Genomic DNA, 19679 nt, shown 5'->3' with positions numbered 1-19679 from the left:
TCTTCTGCCTTACAGAAGCTTCTTAGCCTCATGAGGTCCCATTTATTAATTGTTGACCTTAGAGCCTGGGCTGTTGGAGTTCTGTTCAGGAAGCTGTCTCCTGTACCAATGAGTTCCAGGTTCTTCCTCACTTTTTCTTCTAACAGACTTAGTGTGTCTGGTTTTATGTTGAGGTCTTTAATCCACTTGGATTTGAGTTTTGTGCATGTTGATAAATATGGATCTACTTACATCTTTCGACAGGTACACCTCCAGTTAGACCAGCACCATTTATTAAAGATGCTATCCTTTTTCCATTGAATAGATTTGGCTTCTTTGTCTAAAAGCAAGTGTCCAAATGTGTGTGGGTTTATTTCTGGGTCTTCAGTTTGATTCCAATAGTTAACCAGCCTATTGCTATGCCAGTACCATGCTGGTTTTTTTTTTTAAATTACTTTTGCTTTATAGTACAGCTTTGTGTAGTAAGCTTCATGCTAAGACATAGGAGAGCAGAACCCATGTTGATAACAACCCACCAGACCCAAATATGTTAAAAGACTAGTTCCTTGCAGATCCTAACCCACACAAAAGGTGTCAAAAACTGACTCTTTGAAGAAAAACGTGTCAAAAGTGCCCTGCAGACAAGCCCTGGGATGTGTCCTGGGAGTGTCTCTTGCTATTCAGGTACCCTTGGTTTAAAACCCAGAGGTTGGAAGGTTGGGGCAACACACTCCCCACTTCTCCCTCCATAGCCCCCATCCTTGTCTTTCTTTTATCATTAAGCTTAGTGAATAAAAATCTAGTTCTTTGACTCTTGACTTCCTTTATGTTAATCAAGTGTGGTCAGTTACCTGGCCTTTCACAAACCAGAGGCTCCCTTGCCCCTCTAGAAGGGATGCAGATTTTCATTGTCTCAACTCTGGATGAGCATGGCTGCCCTGTGCTCCCTCCCTGCACAGAAAGCCTTCTTCATGACCGATTCTCAGGACAGAGACTTCTTTAGCTAGCCTCCAGAAGACTGAAAAAAACTCTGTGATCAGATTCACAGCCCAGCCTCCTGAGGAAAGGAACCCACAAGCAGGGTCTCCTATGTTCTTGGGAGAAGCTGGGCAGCCCTTAGAGGTCAGTAAAAAAAAATGGACCAGTGGCCCCAATGCAGCAGGACTGAACTGCCTCAGTTGCATGATCTGCACAGGGCTTGGCAGGAGCCTACCTCTGCTGACCCAGCAGAGAGCCTAAGGTGTGGAACAAAGTCACATGGAGTGGAAACCAGGTCATATGCCTGTTCCACAGAAGAATTCCCTGATACCCACAGGCAAGGGCCCTCGACCTATAATTACTCACCAACAATCCACTCTCAACAACCAGAAAAGGAAACCAGAAGCTACCTCCCAACATCATAGACAGCAAGATGTCTAAAAGCCAGTGCAAAAACACAAACAACAAAAACCAAACCAGTATGTCATCTCCAGATCACAGTTATCCCAAAGAAAGCAACCCTGAGAACTCAAACACAATCAAAATACAAGAAAATTACCTCAAATACCTAGTAATGAAGATAATGGAAGAAATTAATAAAATCCATAAACAAATGCAAAAAGTTGCAGCCAAACAGATTGAAGACATAAAAGAAGCCTATACAGATTTGGGCCCAGGGGATCCCGCTCAAACTAAGGCATCAGCCAAGGACAATACAGGCAGTAAACTGTAAACCCCTACCCAGATCTAGCCAACGGTCAGAACATTCTCCACAGTTGAGTGGAGAGTGGGATATGACTTTCTCACGTACTCTGGTGCCTCACATTTGACCATGTCCCCTGGAGGGGGAGACCTGGTGGCACTCAGAGGAAGGACAGCAGGTTACCGAGAAGAGACTTAATACCCTATGAGCATATACAGGGGGAGGTAATCCCCCTCAGGAACAGTCATAGGGGAGGGGAATAATGGGAAAAGGGGAGGGAGGGAAGAATGGGAGGACACAAGGGATGGGATAATCATTGAGATATAACAAGAATAAATTAATAATAAAAAATTTTTTTAAAAGGGGGGAAATGGGAGGGAGGGAAGGAAGAATGGGAGGACACAAGGGATGGGATAACCATTGAGATGTAACAAGAATAAATTAATTTAAAAAATTTTTTTAAAAAGAAGCCTATAGAGAGGCAATGGAAGAAATTCAGGAAAATACAAGCAATCAGATGAAGGAAATCAATAGTTCAAGATTTGAAAATTAAAATAGAAACAATGATAAAGGCACAGACAGAAGAAAAACGAGAATGAGACAACTTCGAGGAGAAAACATGCAACACAGAGATGAGTTACTCTAACAGAATCCAAGAGATGGAGGAACAAATCTCGGAACTATAAGATACAATCATAGAACTTGAAACAACCATCAGAGAAATTGCTAAAAAAAATTCCTGACACAAAACATCCAAGAAATCAAGGACACCATTAAAAGACGGAACCTGAGGATAATATGCATTGAGGAAAGAGAAAATGCCTGACTCTAAGGCCCAGATAATATCTTCAACAAAATTATAAAAGAAAAATTCCCCATTTTAAAGAAGATGTATATAGACATAAAGAGGCCTATAGAACACCAAATAAAAGAGACTCGATAAGAAAATCTTCCCGCCATATAATAATCAAAACACAAAATATACAGAACAAAAAAAAAAATATTAAAAGCAACAAGGGAAAAAGGCCAAGTGAAATATAATGGCAAACCTATCAGAATTACACCCAACTTTTAAGCAGAGACCATAAAAGCCAGAAGGGCCCGGACAGAAGTGCTGCAAATCATAAGACACCACAGATGCCCGGCCACACTGCTATACCCAGTGAAACTCTCAATTACTATTGATGGGGAAAGCAAGATATTCCATGACAAAAACAAATTAAAACAGTACCTATCAACAAATCTGGCCTTACAGAAGTTACTAAAAGGAAAACTCCAATGCAAAGTGATGAGCTACAACCAAAATTATGTGAGAATTTTGTTGATTCCCTGAATTGTTCTCTTTGTTTCTAATTTATTGATTTCAGCCCTGAGTTTGATTATTTTGAGAAGTCTAATCCAAAGCAAAGGACTTAATAGTCACTAGTCATTAATATCTTTCAACATCAATGATCTCCATTGTCCAGTAAAAAGGCACAGAATAACTCAATGGATGCATAAACAAGACCCAACATTCTGCAGTCAAGAAACGCATCTCAGCCATAAGGATAGACATTACCTCAGGGTAAAAGACTGGAAAAAGTATTTCAAGCAAACAGACACAGGAAGCAAGCTGGTGTAGCCATTTTAGTATCTAACAAAATAGACTTCCAGCCAAAATGAATCAAAAGAGATGAAGAAGGTCACTTCATACTCCTCAAAGATAAAGTCAACCAAGATGACATCACAATTCTAAACATTTATGCTCCCAACACAAAGGCATCTACATTTGTAAAAGAACTATTAACAAAGCTTAAATCACACATCAATCCCCACACATTAATAGTGGGAGACATCAACCCGCTTTCCCCAAAGCATAGGTCATTGAAACAAACTCAACTGAGAAATAATGACACTAACCAATATCATGAATCAAATGGATTTAACAGCTATCTACAGAACTTTTCAGCCAAACACCAAGGATTATAACTTCTGCTCAGCACCCCATGAAACCTTCTCCAAAACTGATCATATAGCAGAAGCCTCAACGGATTCAAAAAGATTGAAATAATGCCTTGTATCATCATGTCAGATCACCATGGTCTAAGGATGGACTTCAACAACAACAGAAACAACAAAAGCCTACACACACATGGAAACTAAAAAACTCTCTGCTTAACGACACCTGGGTCAGGCAAGAAAGGAATTAAGGACCTCTTGAAATTCAATAAAAATGAAAGAACAGTATACCCAAATATGTGGGACACACTGAAAGCAGTGCCAAGAGGAAAATTCATAGCACTAAATGCCTTTATAAATAAATTGTAAACATCCCATATAAGCAACTGAAGAACACATCTGGAAGTCCTAGGAAAAAAAGAAGCAGAAACACCCAAGATGGGTAGATGTCTGGAAATAATCAAACTCAGGGCTGAAATCAATAAATTAGAAACAACAAGAACAATTCAAAGAATCAACAAAACTAGGAGCTGATTCTTTGAGATAATCAACACAATAGACAAACCGCTAGCCAAACTAACTAAAAGGCAGAGAGACACTATCCAAATTAACAAAATCAAAATGAAAAGGAGACATAACAACAGACACTGGAAATACAAAGAATCACAAGACCCTACTTCAAAGGCATATGTGCCTCAAAATTGGAAAATCTAAGGGAAATGGACAATTTTCTTGCCAAAATTGAATCAAGATCGGATAAACAAATTAAATAGTCCTATTTCTCCTACAGAAATAGAAGCAGTCATTAATAGTCTTCCAACCAAAAAAAGCCCAGGTCTAGATGGTTTCAGTGCAGAATTCGACCAGACATTCAAAGAGGAAATAATACCGATGCTCTTCAAGCTACTCCAAAAGATAGAAATGGATGGAATGTTATCAAACTCGTCTATGAGGCCACAGTCACATTGATACCTAAACCTCACAGTGATCCAAAAAAGAAAGAGAATTTCAGACCAATTTCTCTTATGAACATTGATGCAAAAATACTCAATAAAATACTCACAAACCAGATACAAGAACATATCAAAGACAGCATTCACCATGACCAGGTAGGCTTCATTCTGGGCATGCAGTCATGGTTTAATATATGGAAATCCATCAATGTAATCTACCATATAAACAAACTGAAAGAAAAAAAACACATGATCATTTCCATAGATGTAGAAAAAGCATTTGACAAAATCCAACACCCATTCATGTTTAAAGTTTTGGAGCGATCAGGGATTCAAGGCACATACCTCAACATAATAAAGGTTATATACAGTCAAGTCCAAGTGGATTAAAGACCTCAACATAAAGCCAGACACACTAAGTCTGTTAGAAGAGAAAGTGGGGAAGAGACTGGAACTCATTGGCACAGGAGACAACTTCCTGAACAGAACTCCAACAGCCCAGGCTCTAAGGTCAACAATTAATAAATAGGACCTCATAAGGCTGAGAAGCTTCAACATAACAAAACAACACCTACAGATTGTGAAAAGATCTTCACCAACACTACATCTGACAAAGGGCTAATATCCAAAACATATAAAGAGCTCAAGAAATTAAACACTACCAAACCAAATTACCCAATTAAGAAATGGGGCTCAGAATTAAACAGAGAATTCTCAATAGAGGAATATCCAATGGCTGAGAAACACTTAGAGAAATGCTCAATGTCCTTAGTCATCAGAGAAATGGAAATCAAAATGACACTGAGATTCCATCTTACACCCATCAGAATGGCTAAGATCAAAAACTGGGGAGGATGTGGAGAAAGGGGAACATTCCTTCATTTCTGGTGGGAGTGCAAACTTGTACAACCACTTTGGAAATCAATCTGGTGCTTTCTCAGAAACTGGGAATTGTATACCTCAAGACCCAGCTATTCCACTCCTTGGAATATATCCAGAAGATGCTCTGCCACACAAGAAGGACATATGATCAACCATGTTCATAGCAGCCTTATTAGTAATAGCCAGATCCTGGAAACAACCTAAATGTCCCTCAGTAGAAAAATGGATAAAGAAACTGGGGTACATTTACACTACTCAGCTATTAAAAACAAAGAAATCTCAAAATTTGCAGACAAATGGATGGAATTAGCAATGATCAAACTGAGTGAGTTAACACAGATGCAGAAAGACTCACTTGGTATATATTCATTTATAATTGCACACTAGCCCAAAAGGGATGTCCCATGAAAGTCTTCCCTTACCAGGAGATTAGATAGATGTAAAGACTTCCTATTGGGACTTTAGGTGAGATAAGTATTGGAGAATGAGGAACTAGAAGGATCCAGAGAATCCTAGAAACCTATAAGAAGATCACGAAATGCAGATCTGGATCCAGGAAGGTCTGCTCAAACTACTGCACCAACCAAAGACAATACATGCATAAAACATTGAACCCCTACTCAGATCTAGCCTAGGCCTCCCAAGTGCTGGGATTAAAGGCATGCACCACCACGGCCAGTGCAAACTTACATTTAAGATGCTGAAATGCTTTCCAGAATATTCTTTGTCTACAATAACTGCTTCTATAATTAGTAACCAGCATAGTCTTTTCCCTGCTGAGCCAAGTAATTAAGAAGCTCTTCTAGTAACAGTCTATTGATAGGATAAAACATTGACTAAAATCAACTTAGGGAAATTAAAGGTTTATTTGGCTTACACTTCCAGGTCAGGGTCAGTCATTTAGAGATGTCAAGGCAGAAACTCAAGAAGTTTAAGCAGAAATCATGGAGAAACATCGCTTGCTGACTTGGGTGATCTTTCTCATGCTTAGCCAACTCCCTTACATATTCCAGAACCACCTGATATAGGTGATCCTACATCAATTAACAATTAAGAAAGACTCCTCTTTTCCCACAGCCATTCCCACAGGCTAACATGTTCTGGACAATTTCTCAGTTAAGACACTTTTCGGGTAATTCTAGGCTATGTCAAACTGGCAGTTAATGGAAACTAGGACAAAAGGCAAGTGTTTTAGAAAAAAGATCTGAAACTTATATTGGCTCCATTCCTACCTTATTGGGCCAAGCAGTTCTCCAAGGTGCTGGTATTTAAGGCTTATCTGGAAAGCCATCAAGCCCATTACTCTCCACTTTCCATGTGTTTCCCTTAGGGGATACACTCAAGATTTAAACCATGATGCCATGAAGCTTCTGGTCTGAACTGTTGCCAGGAATCCAATGCATACATCAACTGCATATCTTTAGTCCCAGAACTTTGGAGACAGATCAGGTAAACCTCTGTGTATTCAATGCTAGCCAGGTCTATATAATAAGTTCCAAACCATCCCTCACCATGCACATTCATGACCATAGGAATTCCTTCCTGCATCTAGATTTCTCTAAAATTAGCCTGCCTATACTTGGGACTCTGAGACATAACCATATGCATGTATTAATGTACATGTGGAAGCCAGAGGGTAGCCCCAAGTGTCCCACCTCACCTGAGATACAACTTTCTTTTTTGTTGTTTGTTAGTTTTGGTGGGCTAGGCTAGGTTAATTGGAAAGTGAGCCCAGAGATCTACTTGTCTCCCCCTAGCTAGCCCCACACCCTACATTTTTATATGGCTCCTGGGTCTTGAATTCAAGTCCTCAAGCTTACAAAGGCCAGTACTTTATCAGCTGACCTATCTCTTCAGGCATCTTTACTTTTTATAACTGTTAAAAAAAAAAAGGGAAAAATGTCTGGAATGCAATCACTAGGGCTCATGAGGAGATATCTTGTACCAAGCCTAAAACCATAGTTTGATATTCCCAGGATCCACATGGTGTAAAGAGAAAACCAAGTCCTTCAAGTTGTCTTCTGACTTCTACACACATAATTGTGGTGCACACACACATATATAAATAATGCAAGACAAATTTTTGTGGCTTTTTTCTGAGACAAGCTTCTCCATGTGGTTCTGGCTATCCTGGAACTCACTCTGTAGACCAGGTTGGCCTCAAATTCAAAGGTCTATCTGCCTCAGCCTCCTAAGTGCTGGGATCAAAGGTGTGCGCCCCTACACTGGGCTGTAAAACAATTTTTAAATAAAAATACAATTATGTACTCACCAGGGTTAAGTAGATAACTACAAAGAAAAGATTAGTATTTTCCTACCCTACAATAAACACTGTATCATCTACTCTTCAACTATTAATTACATTAAATACACATAAGTCAAATACTCAACAGTGTAGCAATTCCTACTGTGGTTTAGAGAAAGATTTTGTGGCAACTACTTTCATTCTACATATTAAACATTACATGACTAATTTCAAAGGTCTTGAAATTTTCCACAAAATGTGTTCTTTTAAAAAAAAAAGAGTTGAATTAAATAAAAAGGAAGTATATAAAAGACAGAGTCCATGTTGGCTTCTTTGCTGAACTACTGGATTTTTTTCCTACACAGTGAACATGACCTTGGATATGGATATGCCCCACAACCATCTCATCATCTCTGATAACCTGAGAAATGTCTACTATGGGACTAAGAAGCAAAACCGAAAGGAATGTGCAGAGAGATTCCACAGATCCCCCTGTGTTCTTGGCTCCTCAAGGTTCACTTTGGCCCACCATTACTGTGAGGTACTAGTGGGGTTCAATCCTCAATCCCAAACAAAAAAGTGAGGGCAGATCTGTCACTCCTCTCCACTGGAGTCTGTGTGACAAATACTACACAGGACTGAGATTAAGACCCCCAAAAAAGGAAAGCGTCTCCTGGGCTGGGGTCAGATATTCCTGCCAACAGAAAAACTACAGTTTAAACTCTCATTGCTTTGAGCTTTTTTTTTTTTTTTTTTTCCTATTCTAATTCTAACTGTACTTCACTCCCAAAGTAAGACTCCTCAAGCATAACAGTGGTTGCTGGGAGACCCTAACTTGGGACTACAGGCAGGGACTGTCCAGGTCCGAAGTAGTTCTGCTTCACTTCCACTTCCATTTTTCAAAAATGACTAAAAATTAATCATTAGTTAATAAGTTATACTATGGCCTACACTCAGATGGGAACTCAAACTTGAGTTGTCTCTGTTCATCAACGCCTTATCTCATGTTCACTGGTACTCAGGAACTCCTGATCCCAAGGACTTATGCCCAACTGAGCTAATGGTCCATGACACAGAGCTGGGTACATAGTTCCATGATAGAGCATTTGCCTAGCATTTGTGAGGTCCTAGGTTCAAATCCCAGCACTACAAAAAAAAAACACATTTTAGGTCAAAAATAATGGTACACATTTATAATCCCAGAACTTGAGAAGTACAGCAGGATAATCAGAATTTCAAAGTTATCTCTGGCAACATAGAGAGGCCAGCCTAGGCTATAAGAAACCCCAATTCAAAAGCTAAAAAGGGGGCTGATTATGTGAAACCAGCACTCAGGAGGTAGAGACAGGTGGATCACTGTGAGTTTGAGGCCAACTTGGTCTACATATTGAGTTTCTGGAGATCCAGGGCTATCTAGAGTTACCCTGGCTCAACAAAACAAAAATCAAAGAGGGAAGAGGGCCTGTCAGTGGCTCAGCATGGAAAGGTGTTTGTTTCCAAAACTGATAACCTGAGTTTGATTCCTACAGTCCACATGTGAGAAGAAAAGCAATTCCCTCACTCAAGGTACCTTCTGAATTACACACACACACACACACACACACACACACACACACATCCAAAATAAATGTGACTGAATCTTTCATTTCATGCCATCAAATTTCTAACCCCATAATTTCCACCCGACTCTTTAAAATTATTTATTTACTTTACATCCAGAGCAAAGCTCGCTCCCCCCTCCTCTTTTCCCAGTCCCTCCTTTTCACCTCATCCACATCCGCCCTTCTCCCACCCCACCCCACCCTTCCTTCCCTTCTCCTCAGAAGAGGTGTGCCCCTCCCCCAAGGACATCAACCAGCCTTGGCATAGCAAGTTGCAGTAGGACAAGGCATATCTTCACCTGTTCAGGTTAGACAGGGCATATAAAGAACTCAAGAAACTAGGTGTCAAAAAACCAAATAACTGCTCAGCTATGAAAACCAAGGAAATCATTAGTTAATACTCTGCTATGCTGCAGACAGGAACCTAGCACCACTGTCCTGTGAGTGGCTCACCCAGCAGTTGATGGAAACAGATGCAGAGACCCACAGCCAAATATTGGATAGAGCACAGGGGGGGGTCTTATAGAAAAGTCGGGGGAATGACAGAAAGGCTCAGAGTGGACAAGAGCTCCACCAGAAGACCAACAGAGCCAGCCAACCAGGGCCCAGAGGGACCTGTGGAGACTGAAGCTCAGGACTATGCATGGACTGAGCCTAGGCCTCCTATACAGATGCAACAGATGAGCAGCTTGGTCCTCATATAGGTCCTCCAGAAAGTGGACCAGAGATTGACTCTGACATGGACTCAGTTGCCTGCTTTTCAATCATTTTAGGCCACAGAGGAATAGGAGACACTCAGTGCTGATGCAACTTGATACGCTGGGTGTGTGGCTAGGAAGGGCTCACCTTCTCTGAAGAGTATGGGACAGGGAAATGGGAAAACAGGGAGGGAGGGAGGGAGGGAGGGAGTGACTCGGCAGAGGGGAGGGAAGGGGCTATGACTGAGATTTAAGATGCATAATTAATGTTTTAAGATGTTAAAAAGTGAGATACAGACCTGAATAGAGGATTCTCAACAGAGGAATCTCAAATGGCCAAGAAGCATTTAAAGAAATGTTCAATCTCCTTAGTCATCAGGAAAATGCAAAACAAAATGACCCTGAGCTTCCATTTTACACCCGTCTGAATGGTTAAGATCAAAATCTCAGGTGACAGAACAGGCTGGTGGGGATATGGAGCAAGGGGGACACTCCTCCCTCGTTAGCAGGAGTGCAAACTTCTATATCCTCCTGACTTTTGTTTGCTTGCTTGCTTATAGGTTTTTTTTTTTAATGCAAAGTGGAACCTGTCACATTGTACATATGCAAGTCAGAGAACAAACTTTGGGGTCAGCTTTCTCCAAACACCATGTAGTTCCCAAATTGAACTCGGGTTGACTGGCTTGGTAACAAGGGCCTTTATGCACAGACAGGGCACCAGAAAGTGGAATAAGGTTGATGATACTCCAAAGACTTGGGAAGGGACAAGTCTGAGATGGGTAGCAGAGAGTGAGGTGTGTGAGTGTGTGAGTGTGTACAAACCTATAAACAATGAGGGAAACAGTACTAATTTGCTATAACAAAGTCCCACAGATCAGGTGGTTTAAACAGCATCGACGTATTTTCTCACAGTTGTGGAGGCTAAAAGGTTGACATCGCGTGTCAGGGTTCCTTTTTTCCTGCAGCCTTTAATTGGTTTATATATGGCCCTATAGTCTTCCCTCTGTGTGTGTATGCCATAATCTCATCTCTTCCCTTTTATTTTTCTTCTCCTCCTCTTAATTCTCTCTAAATATATGGATATTGTGAGTGTGCTGATTTAATTAGGATACAAAGTAATCGGTTTCATTATGACACTTTCATCTTTATTGACGTGTGTATATGTGTGTGCAGGAGCCCACAGCAGCCAGAAGACATAGAGCATCTGGAACTGGAGTTACAAATAGTTGTGAGCCACCTGACACGGATGCTGCAAACTGTGTTCCAGTACTCTGAAAATGTTCCTGAACTGCCGAGTCAAGTCTTCTACCCCACATTTTTTTAACTTTTTAATTTTTTTTAACTATTTATTATGTATACAGTGTTCTGCTTGTATGTACCCCTGCAGGCCACAAGAGGGCACCAGATCTCATTGTGGATGGTTGTGAGCCTCCATGTGGTTGCTGGGGATTGAACTCAGGAGCTCTAGAAGAGCAGTCTTAACCGATGAGCCATCTCTCCGGCTCCAACTTTTTAATTTTTTAGTGTGGGGGGCTTATATGCTTTAAATATATATGTACTACAATGAACATTTGAAAAGTCAGAGGGCATCTTGTGGGAATAAGTTCTCTCCTTCCACCATGTCCTTGGGTCCTCACACTTGTATGGAGCTCTTTAACCCTCTGTACCATCTATCTGGCCCTCATTATGGCATTTTCATATATACTTTTTGGTGATTTCCCCGTCCTCCATTCCTTGCCCCAATCCCTTTTCTCTCTTTCTATTGGACCCCTTCCTCCACGAGTAGTGCCCTGGTGTATTTTAACGAGGATGTGTGAGCTCCAGTATCAGCGCATTCTGGAGCAGCGCCCTGTCTCCAAGAACAGCCGTGTCCTGAGGCCCTGCCTGCATTTGGAAGACGATTTGATTCACTCCGTTACAGTGACTGTTCATGTATGTATTGAGAGAATGCTGCGCCTCATATAGCTATCAGGATGAGACAGGGGACCGTGAGAATGAAAGAGTATGTGAGACAACAGCATAAGGATCAGAGTGCCCTTGTCCAGCTGGAAGCAGTGGCTGAGTAGCTTCTGTGACAACAGGACTTCGGCAAAGTTAGTTTTTCCACCCGAGTATATTATCCAGAAGGAGCTTACACTGTGTCCCTGAGGTTCCCCCAACAAGCCCCTGCACTGTCATAATCTCTGGCTCCCTCTGCTGCGCAAGAAAGACAAAACCCGATTCAATACGGTAACTATTGTGGAGTCACTCGGGTTTAGAGTTCTTGAGACTCGGTATGAATGCATCTCTGTAGTGACGGGACCAGAGGCAGGCTTCATCACACGAAGCTTGAAAGCCCGGTATTCTTAGGGACTAGCGCCCGGGCCAAATGATGCCACTTTCCCTGGTTGTGGGTCCTAGGTCTGAAGCTGTAGGTTTAAGTATATAACTGTAGCAACTAAGCAATATAAGGAGACAACAGAAGAGCAGAGCTCTTCAGAGGGCAGAGGACATGGGTGCTGGTGGACGGGATGAGTTCCAGGACAGCTGGGACTAGAGAGAGAGATCCTGTGTCTCCCAAAATAATAAGAGGCTCTTGCTCCTGCCCTTGGCTGCTTCCCAGGGTCTACTAGCAATTCTTGTTAGAGCTCAGCTCCTGTGAAGAAGTCGTTTTTGTGGTGGTTTCAGTCTTGGTTTTGGAGATAACCTTGGATGTCCTGGGGCTCAGAGATCCCCCCTGCCTCTGTCACACGAGTACTAGGATTAAAGGTGTGCACAGCTGTAGCTGGCTCCTATACAAGAATTGCTGAGACTGGGTTGCCTTGTCATTCCTTTGATGTGATGGTATGTGCCTGGCCTTACTGTAGTTTGCTATGCTGTGTTTGGCTGATGTCTCTAGGAGAGCTGCTCTTCTCTGAGGGGAGAAGTGGTGGATCTCAGGGAGAAGGGAGGCATGGGAGGAGAGGAGAGAGGGGAAACTACAGTTGAAATGTTATTTAAAAGGGAAAATTTTTCAAAAGAATTGGTGAGTCCAGAAGTCTCTGAAAAAAATAAACGCATGGTCTTTGATAAAGGTGTTTCTTAGGCATCAAGAAAAAAGGGAGAGAAAATAATCGAAGTGCAGACTTGATAGCATTTCTAACTCTTTTTCATGCAACCAATCTTCTGCTGTCTTCCACTGTGTAAATGAGGCAGGCTCTGATGTAACTGGATTCAGGAGACTTGGGATATTTGATTACCTTCTAAAGGAAATAGAGTAAAGGCAGAGACTTATGTGGGGGATTTAGGGCCATGGCGATGGCCCAACAATCTGAGTTTCATCAGCAAGCCTTAGGTAAAAGGCTCAGTGGCACACATATGTAATTCCAGGATTCCTTCTGAGTCACAAATGGGAGAATCCAGCTAGTCTGGAATGCATAGCTCAATGGTTGAAACAAGAGACCGTGTCAACAAGGTGGAAGGCCAGAACCACTCCAGAATTTGTTCTGCGATGTCTACATGTACATCAGAGCACATGCACAGTTACACAAACACACACACACTATAATATATACATACATATATATATATAATCACATTCTTCATTAAAAAATAAACAAAATGGCAGGGTGTGGTGGCACACACCTTTAATCCCAGCACTCAGGAGGCAGAGGCAGGTGGACTGCTATGAGTTTGAGACCAGCCTGGGCCACAAATCGAGTCCAGGACAGGCAAGGCTACACAGGGAAACGCTGTCTCAACAAACAAAAAAGAATAAAATGAAGTGATTATACTATGAGACAGGAGAGCCTGGCTGGACACAAATGTCTCAAAGACCTTGTCCTATGCAGTTACATTCTGAGTAAGACCCAGATGCTCCTGTGGGCTCTTGCATCACACCCATTACAAGGCTACTCTGAGTTTGCTCAAGTAGGCCACACCCACCCATGACATCATTCCCAGACATAGATGAAGTTCAGTTCTTCACTAGGGTTGCCATTAAGCTAGTCTTGGATCATTTGACTGGGCTGTTCACAGCATCCCACAACACAGGCCCTTCTGCAAGACACTCCACAGGATTCTTCCCTCCTGACCTCTTCCTTCGAAATACTTTCTTTTTGCCCGAAATAGAGATTAAATCTAGCACCTCCGGTATACCAGGTTATACTGCTGAGCTACAACCCTGTCTTTGCTCTTTCGTTTTGGGACAGTCTCGTTCACTATGTCGCCTCGGCTGGTCATCCTTTTGATCTTACTGTGACAGCTGGGACTGCATGTACCATGTAGCCTGGCAACATTGGGGTAATTGTGGTTAACTCATGAATACGTTATTGTTGTGACTTTTTTTTTTTAAGTTGCACATGTCTGGTGTTTCACCTGCACGTGTTTCTGTGTACCTCCTGTATATTGGTACCAAGGAAGCTAGGAGAGGGTCTTGAATTGGAACTACAGATGGTAAATCTTACTCTAGTCCTTTAGAAGAGCCACAACTGCCCTTAATAACTGAGCTAATAGCTCTTAGCAGTAACACCCCCAGAAGTCACTAGCAAACATAATTACCATTTTGAAAAATACTACAGGGGAGGACTGATGGGGCTCCACAACTAGGCTGGCTCAAGAAAAATTCTGGGAAAAAAGCAGGCATGGCAATAGCCAGGTGTTTCCGGATCTGATATTGTCCTGTCCAGTTCTGTGCATTAGATTTATTACTCTCACTTGATACCCTATGAGCATATACAGGGGGAGGAGGTCCCCCTCAGTCACAGTCTCAGGGGAGGGGAAGTAAGGGGGAAGTGGGAGGGAGGGAGGAATGGGAGGATATAAGGGATGGGATAACAATTGAGGTGTAATATGAATAAATTAATAAAAATAATATAATAAAATAAAGATTTCTTACTCTCCGGCACTGCAGACTGAGCCCAGAACTTTGTGCATGCTCGGCAAGGGCTCTCCTAAGCTCATCGTCCACTGCACTCGAAAGCATTCCCTAGCAGTTCCGTGTTTGCCTGGAATATGCAGGGGCCATGCCCTGAAGCTCGGAGTTAGACTGCCAGGGCTGCCCCCGTCCTTCAGTTTGTGTCTTTCTGTAGCATTACCCAGTAGTTACTAGCCAAGATGTGCCCATGAGTGTGTAACAGTAGCATGAAGGTTGTAACTGCTCTGATTAGAAACATGATCAAAAGCCCAAGGCTCCGGAGGCCACAGGACCCAGAGGGGTACATACCACTGTTGTTTTGCTAGATGCACAAATTAAACTGCTTTTGGAGTATTTATGCATTTACCCATAGATTAGTGCCGCTTTCAGCCTTGGCCTGCCTTTCTACAGACTTTTAACTAGTCAAAGTGCTGATAGTAAGTGACTAATGATTGCTCAGTCCTAACTGGGACATTTCTTTCAACCCCTCCCACCAAGGGGGTAGTGAACAATGCACAATCCAGAAGGGCGAACGGAAGGAATGTAAGATCTAGAAGGCTAGGGAAGACTGCTGTGAAGTGTTGTCTTCCGGACACTGCACTCATAAACTCACTGTAGCTACGGCTACCTGCCAGACTCAAGCAATAAGCACAGCCAGCATTGAGAAGGCTGCACTAATTAAACATACAAACATACAGACAAAAAATATACGTATTAGAGGGACACGTTGGGGAGTACCTACTGTGTGGGAGAGAAGGGCTGGGTGTGAGCAAGATACATTTGATTGATCACTTTTTAAACATTTATTTGTTCATTTATTTTTCAAGACAGGGTTTCTCTGTATAATCATCCTGGCTGCCCTGCAACTTGCTCTATAGACCAGGCTATCCTTGAACTCAGAAAGACCTGCCTGCCTCTGCCTCCAGAGTGCTGAGTAGAAAAGCTTGTGCTACCACCCCTGGCCAAGCAAGAGATTGTTTAAGTCTGCATTTAAGCAGAAATTTTAAAAATAGTGCTGTTTAAAGTTTGCCAATTAAGCTGGGCGGTGGTGGTACACGCCTTTAGTCCCAGCTCTCGGGAGGTAGAGGCAGGTGAATCAATGTGAGTCCAGGACAGCCAAGGCTACACAGAGAAACCCAGTCTCGAAAAAATCAAAAGATAAAAATTGCCAAGTAAAATAGTGTGACTAAAACATAGATCTACTTAAAATAAAATCAGAAGTCTGAGGGCATCTCCAACCAGAACCAAAAGAAAATGTAACAATTGCTAAGTGGGAAGTATGTCAGAATCCTACAAAAAAAAAAAAAAAAACACGGGGCTGGAGAGATGGCTCAGTGGTTAAGAGTGGCGCCTGCTCTTCCAAAGGTCCTGAGTTCAAATCCCAGCACCCACATGGGGGCTCACAACCATCTCTAATGTGATCTGATGCCTTCTTCTGGCCTGTAGGTGTACATGCAGATAGAGCACTGTATACATAATAATGAATAATTCTTAAAAAAAAAAAAAACAAAAGAGGGTTCCCAAGAGGATGGAGATGCAAGGGTAATGCTGGAGGTTACAGTATGGAATCTCAGCAAAGGAAATACAGGAATCTACAAACTTTCTTAGATCCAGGTGGTGGAGTTTGCAGGCAGCTGGCCTACCAGATCTTTTGCTGTGGTACAAAGCCACCAGAACTTTGTGGCAGCAAATCTCTGTCTACAAGAACCTGTGGTCACAAAAAAACAGAAGTGTGAGATTAGCAGGAAATATGGGTTCCTGTTTCGTGCACAGTGAGACAGGGGAGCGACAAGGTCAAGACAGTATTGGGAACTTGAGTTCCCAAGTGAGCAGCTGCTTAGCCAGAGCAGGGAAAACACAAATGCCCCATCCATGATGGTACACTGCCAAGGGGACTACAGGAAGCCACGTGGTGGCAGAGTCCCGGGAAGCCAACTAGAGCTTAGAAGTGAGGCAGCTGATACACAAACCAAGCAGTCAAACTGCCATGACAACCAGAGCTGCCATGGAGGGTCCTGTTAGGCAAAGACCTACAGGCTCCTGCCTGCCACCCAGGCCAGACCTTTATGAACCAAAACTTAGAAGAGTCCCTCCCACCCAATCTATTATCCAGGGGAGCTCTGCTGTGGAGGAAGCTAAGGATTTGTCTCCTCCAGGTCCACGGCACAGATGCCCAGGTCAGAAATGCCCACACCCCCCATGCCAACTAGTAGGTCATTTCAGCATGAGCTTTAGTCATCTCTATCATCATTAGTTCATCAGGATCCACTCACCCTTTATGGCAGGGCTTTTTATGCCAACTGCCCCCCCCCCCCCAGTGATGTCTAGTCACCATTCAAGGAGACTCAACCCCAAACCTGTCATCTCCTTACTCATGTTCCACCCACAGACCCGCTTGCCTCCATGACTTGTCCCCTGCACTGCGGTCACAGTAGAGCCAAGTCTCAGTGCCCTGCTGCGAGACCCAGCCACGAGGGTCCCCAGACTTGTGATAGCTTAATCTTTCCAACTGAAGAATCTTTTGTATGTAGACACGTTAATACTTGTTTTTCCAGGTGTTCACATGCCTGAGCATACAGGGGCTGGCAGGTGTCTTCCTCTCTCGCTGCTCTATGTGTTCCAATGTATGTATACACAGGTGTGTGCATGGGCACACATGAGGCTGAGGAGACAACTCGCAAAATTAGCCCTTGCCTCCTCCTACCTTGTTGGGAGAAGAGCTGAGTTGAGAGCATCCAGGGATTCTCCTTTCTGCTCCCGTCCCTCAGTAGGAGTGCTGGGAGTGCAGACACACCTTTCTGTGCCTATCTGCGAGTTCTGGGCATTTGCTTTACACGTCTCATTCCAAGTGCTTTACCACTGAGCCACCTCCCCAGCCTCCACCTTAGCTTTTGAGAAAGGGTCTCTCACAGAGCCTCGAGTTTGCTCATTCACCTAGGACGGGTTAGCCAAGAGCCTCCAGGAAATGACCCTCTGCGCCCCACCCGTTGGCTCCCTTTGGCACCTTGCTTTTTTAGCTTGGTGCCACAGGCCTGCTGAGCAAATCCTTGACTTCTGCTGAGCCTGATCCCCAGTTCCTGATCATGCTGTTTAGGGATGAGGTGTGACTAAGGAGCTAGTATGTGAGCTGCCTCACTGCACATCCGTGGAGTCAGTGCACACTCAGATGCTGGGCCTCACTCACAGGCTCCCTGTAATGGCAGTACCTGCTAAAACTCTGGCGGGTGGAATATTCTGAAAGGAGGCGTAACTGAGACACAATCTCTTTGATGTTGCTTTGTATTTCAGACTGTGATGGGCGATAGGAAGATGAAGATACAAAGAGGGCGTGCAAAGGTTGAGTTGTGGCTTCCACACCATGTGCTTTTGGTTTTTCTTAAGTGTTTTGAAGAGCTGGTGGACAAAACATCAAAAATCACCCGCCATCAGGCTGGGCAGTAAATGGATTTGAACTTTCTTCCTCCTGTGCTTAACTGAAACTGGTGTTAAGCTCAATGGCAAAAATAAAAAAATAGGTGGATAGATGATTGATGATAGATAGATAGATAGATAGATAGATAGATAGATAGATAGATATAGATAGATAGATAGATAGATAGATAGATAGATAGATAGATAGATAGATATTCACCCAACACACTTCTGTCCGAGCGCAGGGTTTGACCCAAGTAGCCATCCAACCATCAAGTCACTCACTCAACCAACAAGATAAAGAGCCCTTGTGCCTCACAGCCCAACTGAACTGCCCTAAGAACACGTCCCCCTAAAGCGTGGACTACAGCAGAGGACCACTGGGCACACCTCCCAACACCACCAGCCCAATCAGCCAGGTGGACACACCTATGGAAGCAACCTGGTCCTGAAGGAACACCAGGGCCCCTAGGCCCACCCTCCTTCACTACAGGGCGGCAGCCACTTCCCCCATCCACTTCAACCTTCCCAACACCCCTGGTCTATAGGAGGAAACAGATGGGGACCAGTGTGATCCCTGTTGTCAGTGCCAGCAGCCACTCCACAGCAAGTAATGAACCCAAACCCTCACCTCACGACCCTTTTGCTCTACAATTTATATGGGGTACTGGCCCAAAGCCCTCACAATGCCCTTGACTGCTGTCTCCCAGGTACAACCTCTCTGGGTACTTTTTGGGGGTATCTTTAACTGGCCTGGGTGCTGCTCCTAGGCTCCAGCATGGGAACAAGAGTTATGGTGATATCTCCATCTGTTACCATGATCCCTCACAAGAGAAGTGAGAGTTAAGTCTCACATCTGTGCTGGCCTGATTCCCACCCAGCCTTCAACCAATTCAAGTGTGGCCAAGAAAACGAAGCCAGCAGTCAGGACCCACACCATGGGGAGTGATGGGAGACCACACATACCAGGAAAAGTCAGGGAGTATGGGACAGCACTCTTGGAAAATACCCATCAGTATAAGCGAGCTGACAGGGGCACCCTCCCCCCCCCCCCCCCCCAGGCATCCCAAGGACTCACTGACGTGGTCCGGCTCATGAGAAGAACACACAGCAATGGCAAAGAGGAGCTATCTGGTGGTCCGCTGGGTTTAGCCAGCAGAGGCTGGAAAGGGTTCCAAAGAGTGCTGGGATGAACTAATGGTCCCTGGGCAGGACTCGGTAACACCAATGCCTTGTGTCCAGTGTTACTATTTCTTGGTAAAAATTCTTAATACTCCCACCATCCTCACCATCCAACTCCAACATGATGACCCCAAGCCACAGCGCTTCTCTCTGAAGCCTGGCATTCAATGACCTGTCAACTCCCATGTGGGGCAACCAGATCCCTGAGTGTCTGTGACACGCATCAGAGACGGGAG

Source organism: Acomys russatus, chromosome 19 (genome assembly GCF_903995435.1).
Source record: "Acomys russatus chromosome 19, mAcoRus1.1, whole genome shotgun sequence".
NCBI classification, from domain to species: Eukaryota; Metazoa; Chordata; class Mammalia; order Rodentia; family Muridae; genus Acomys; species Acomys russatus.
Note: the sequence above shows the minus strand (reverse complement) of the source record.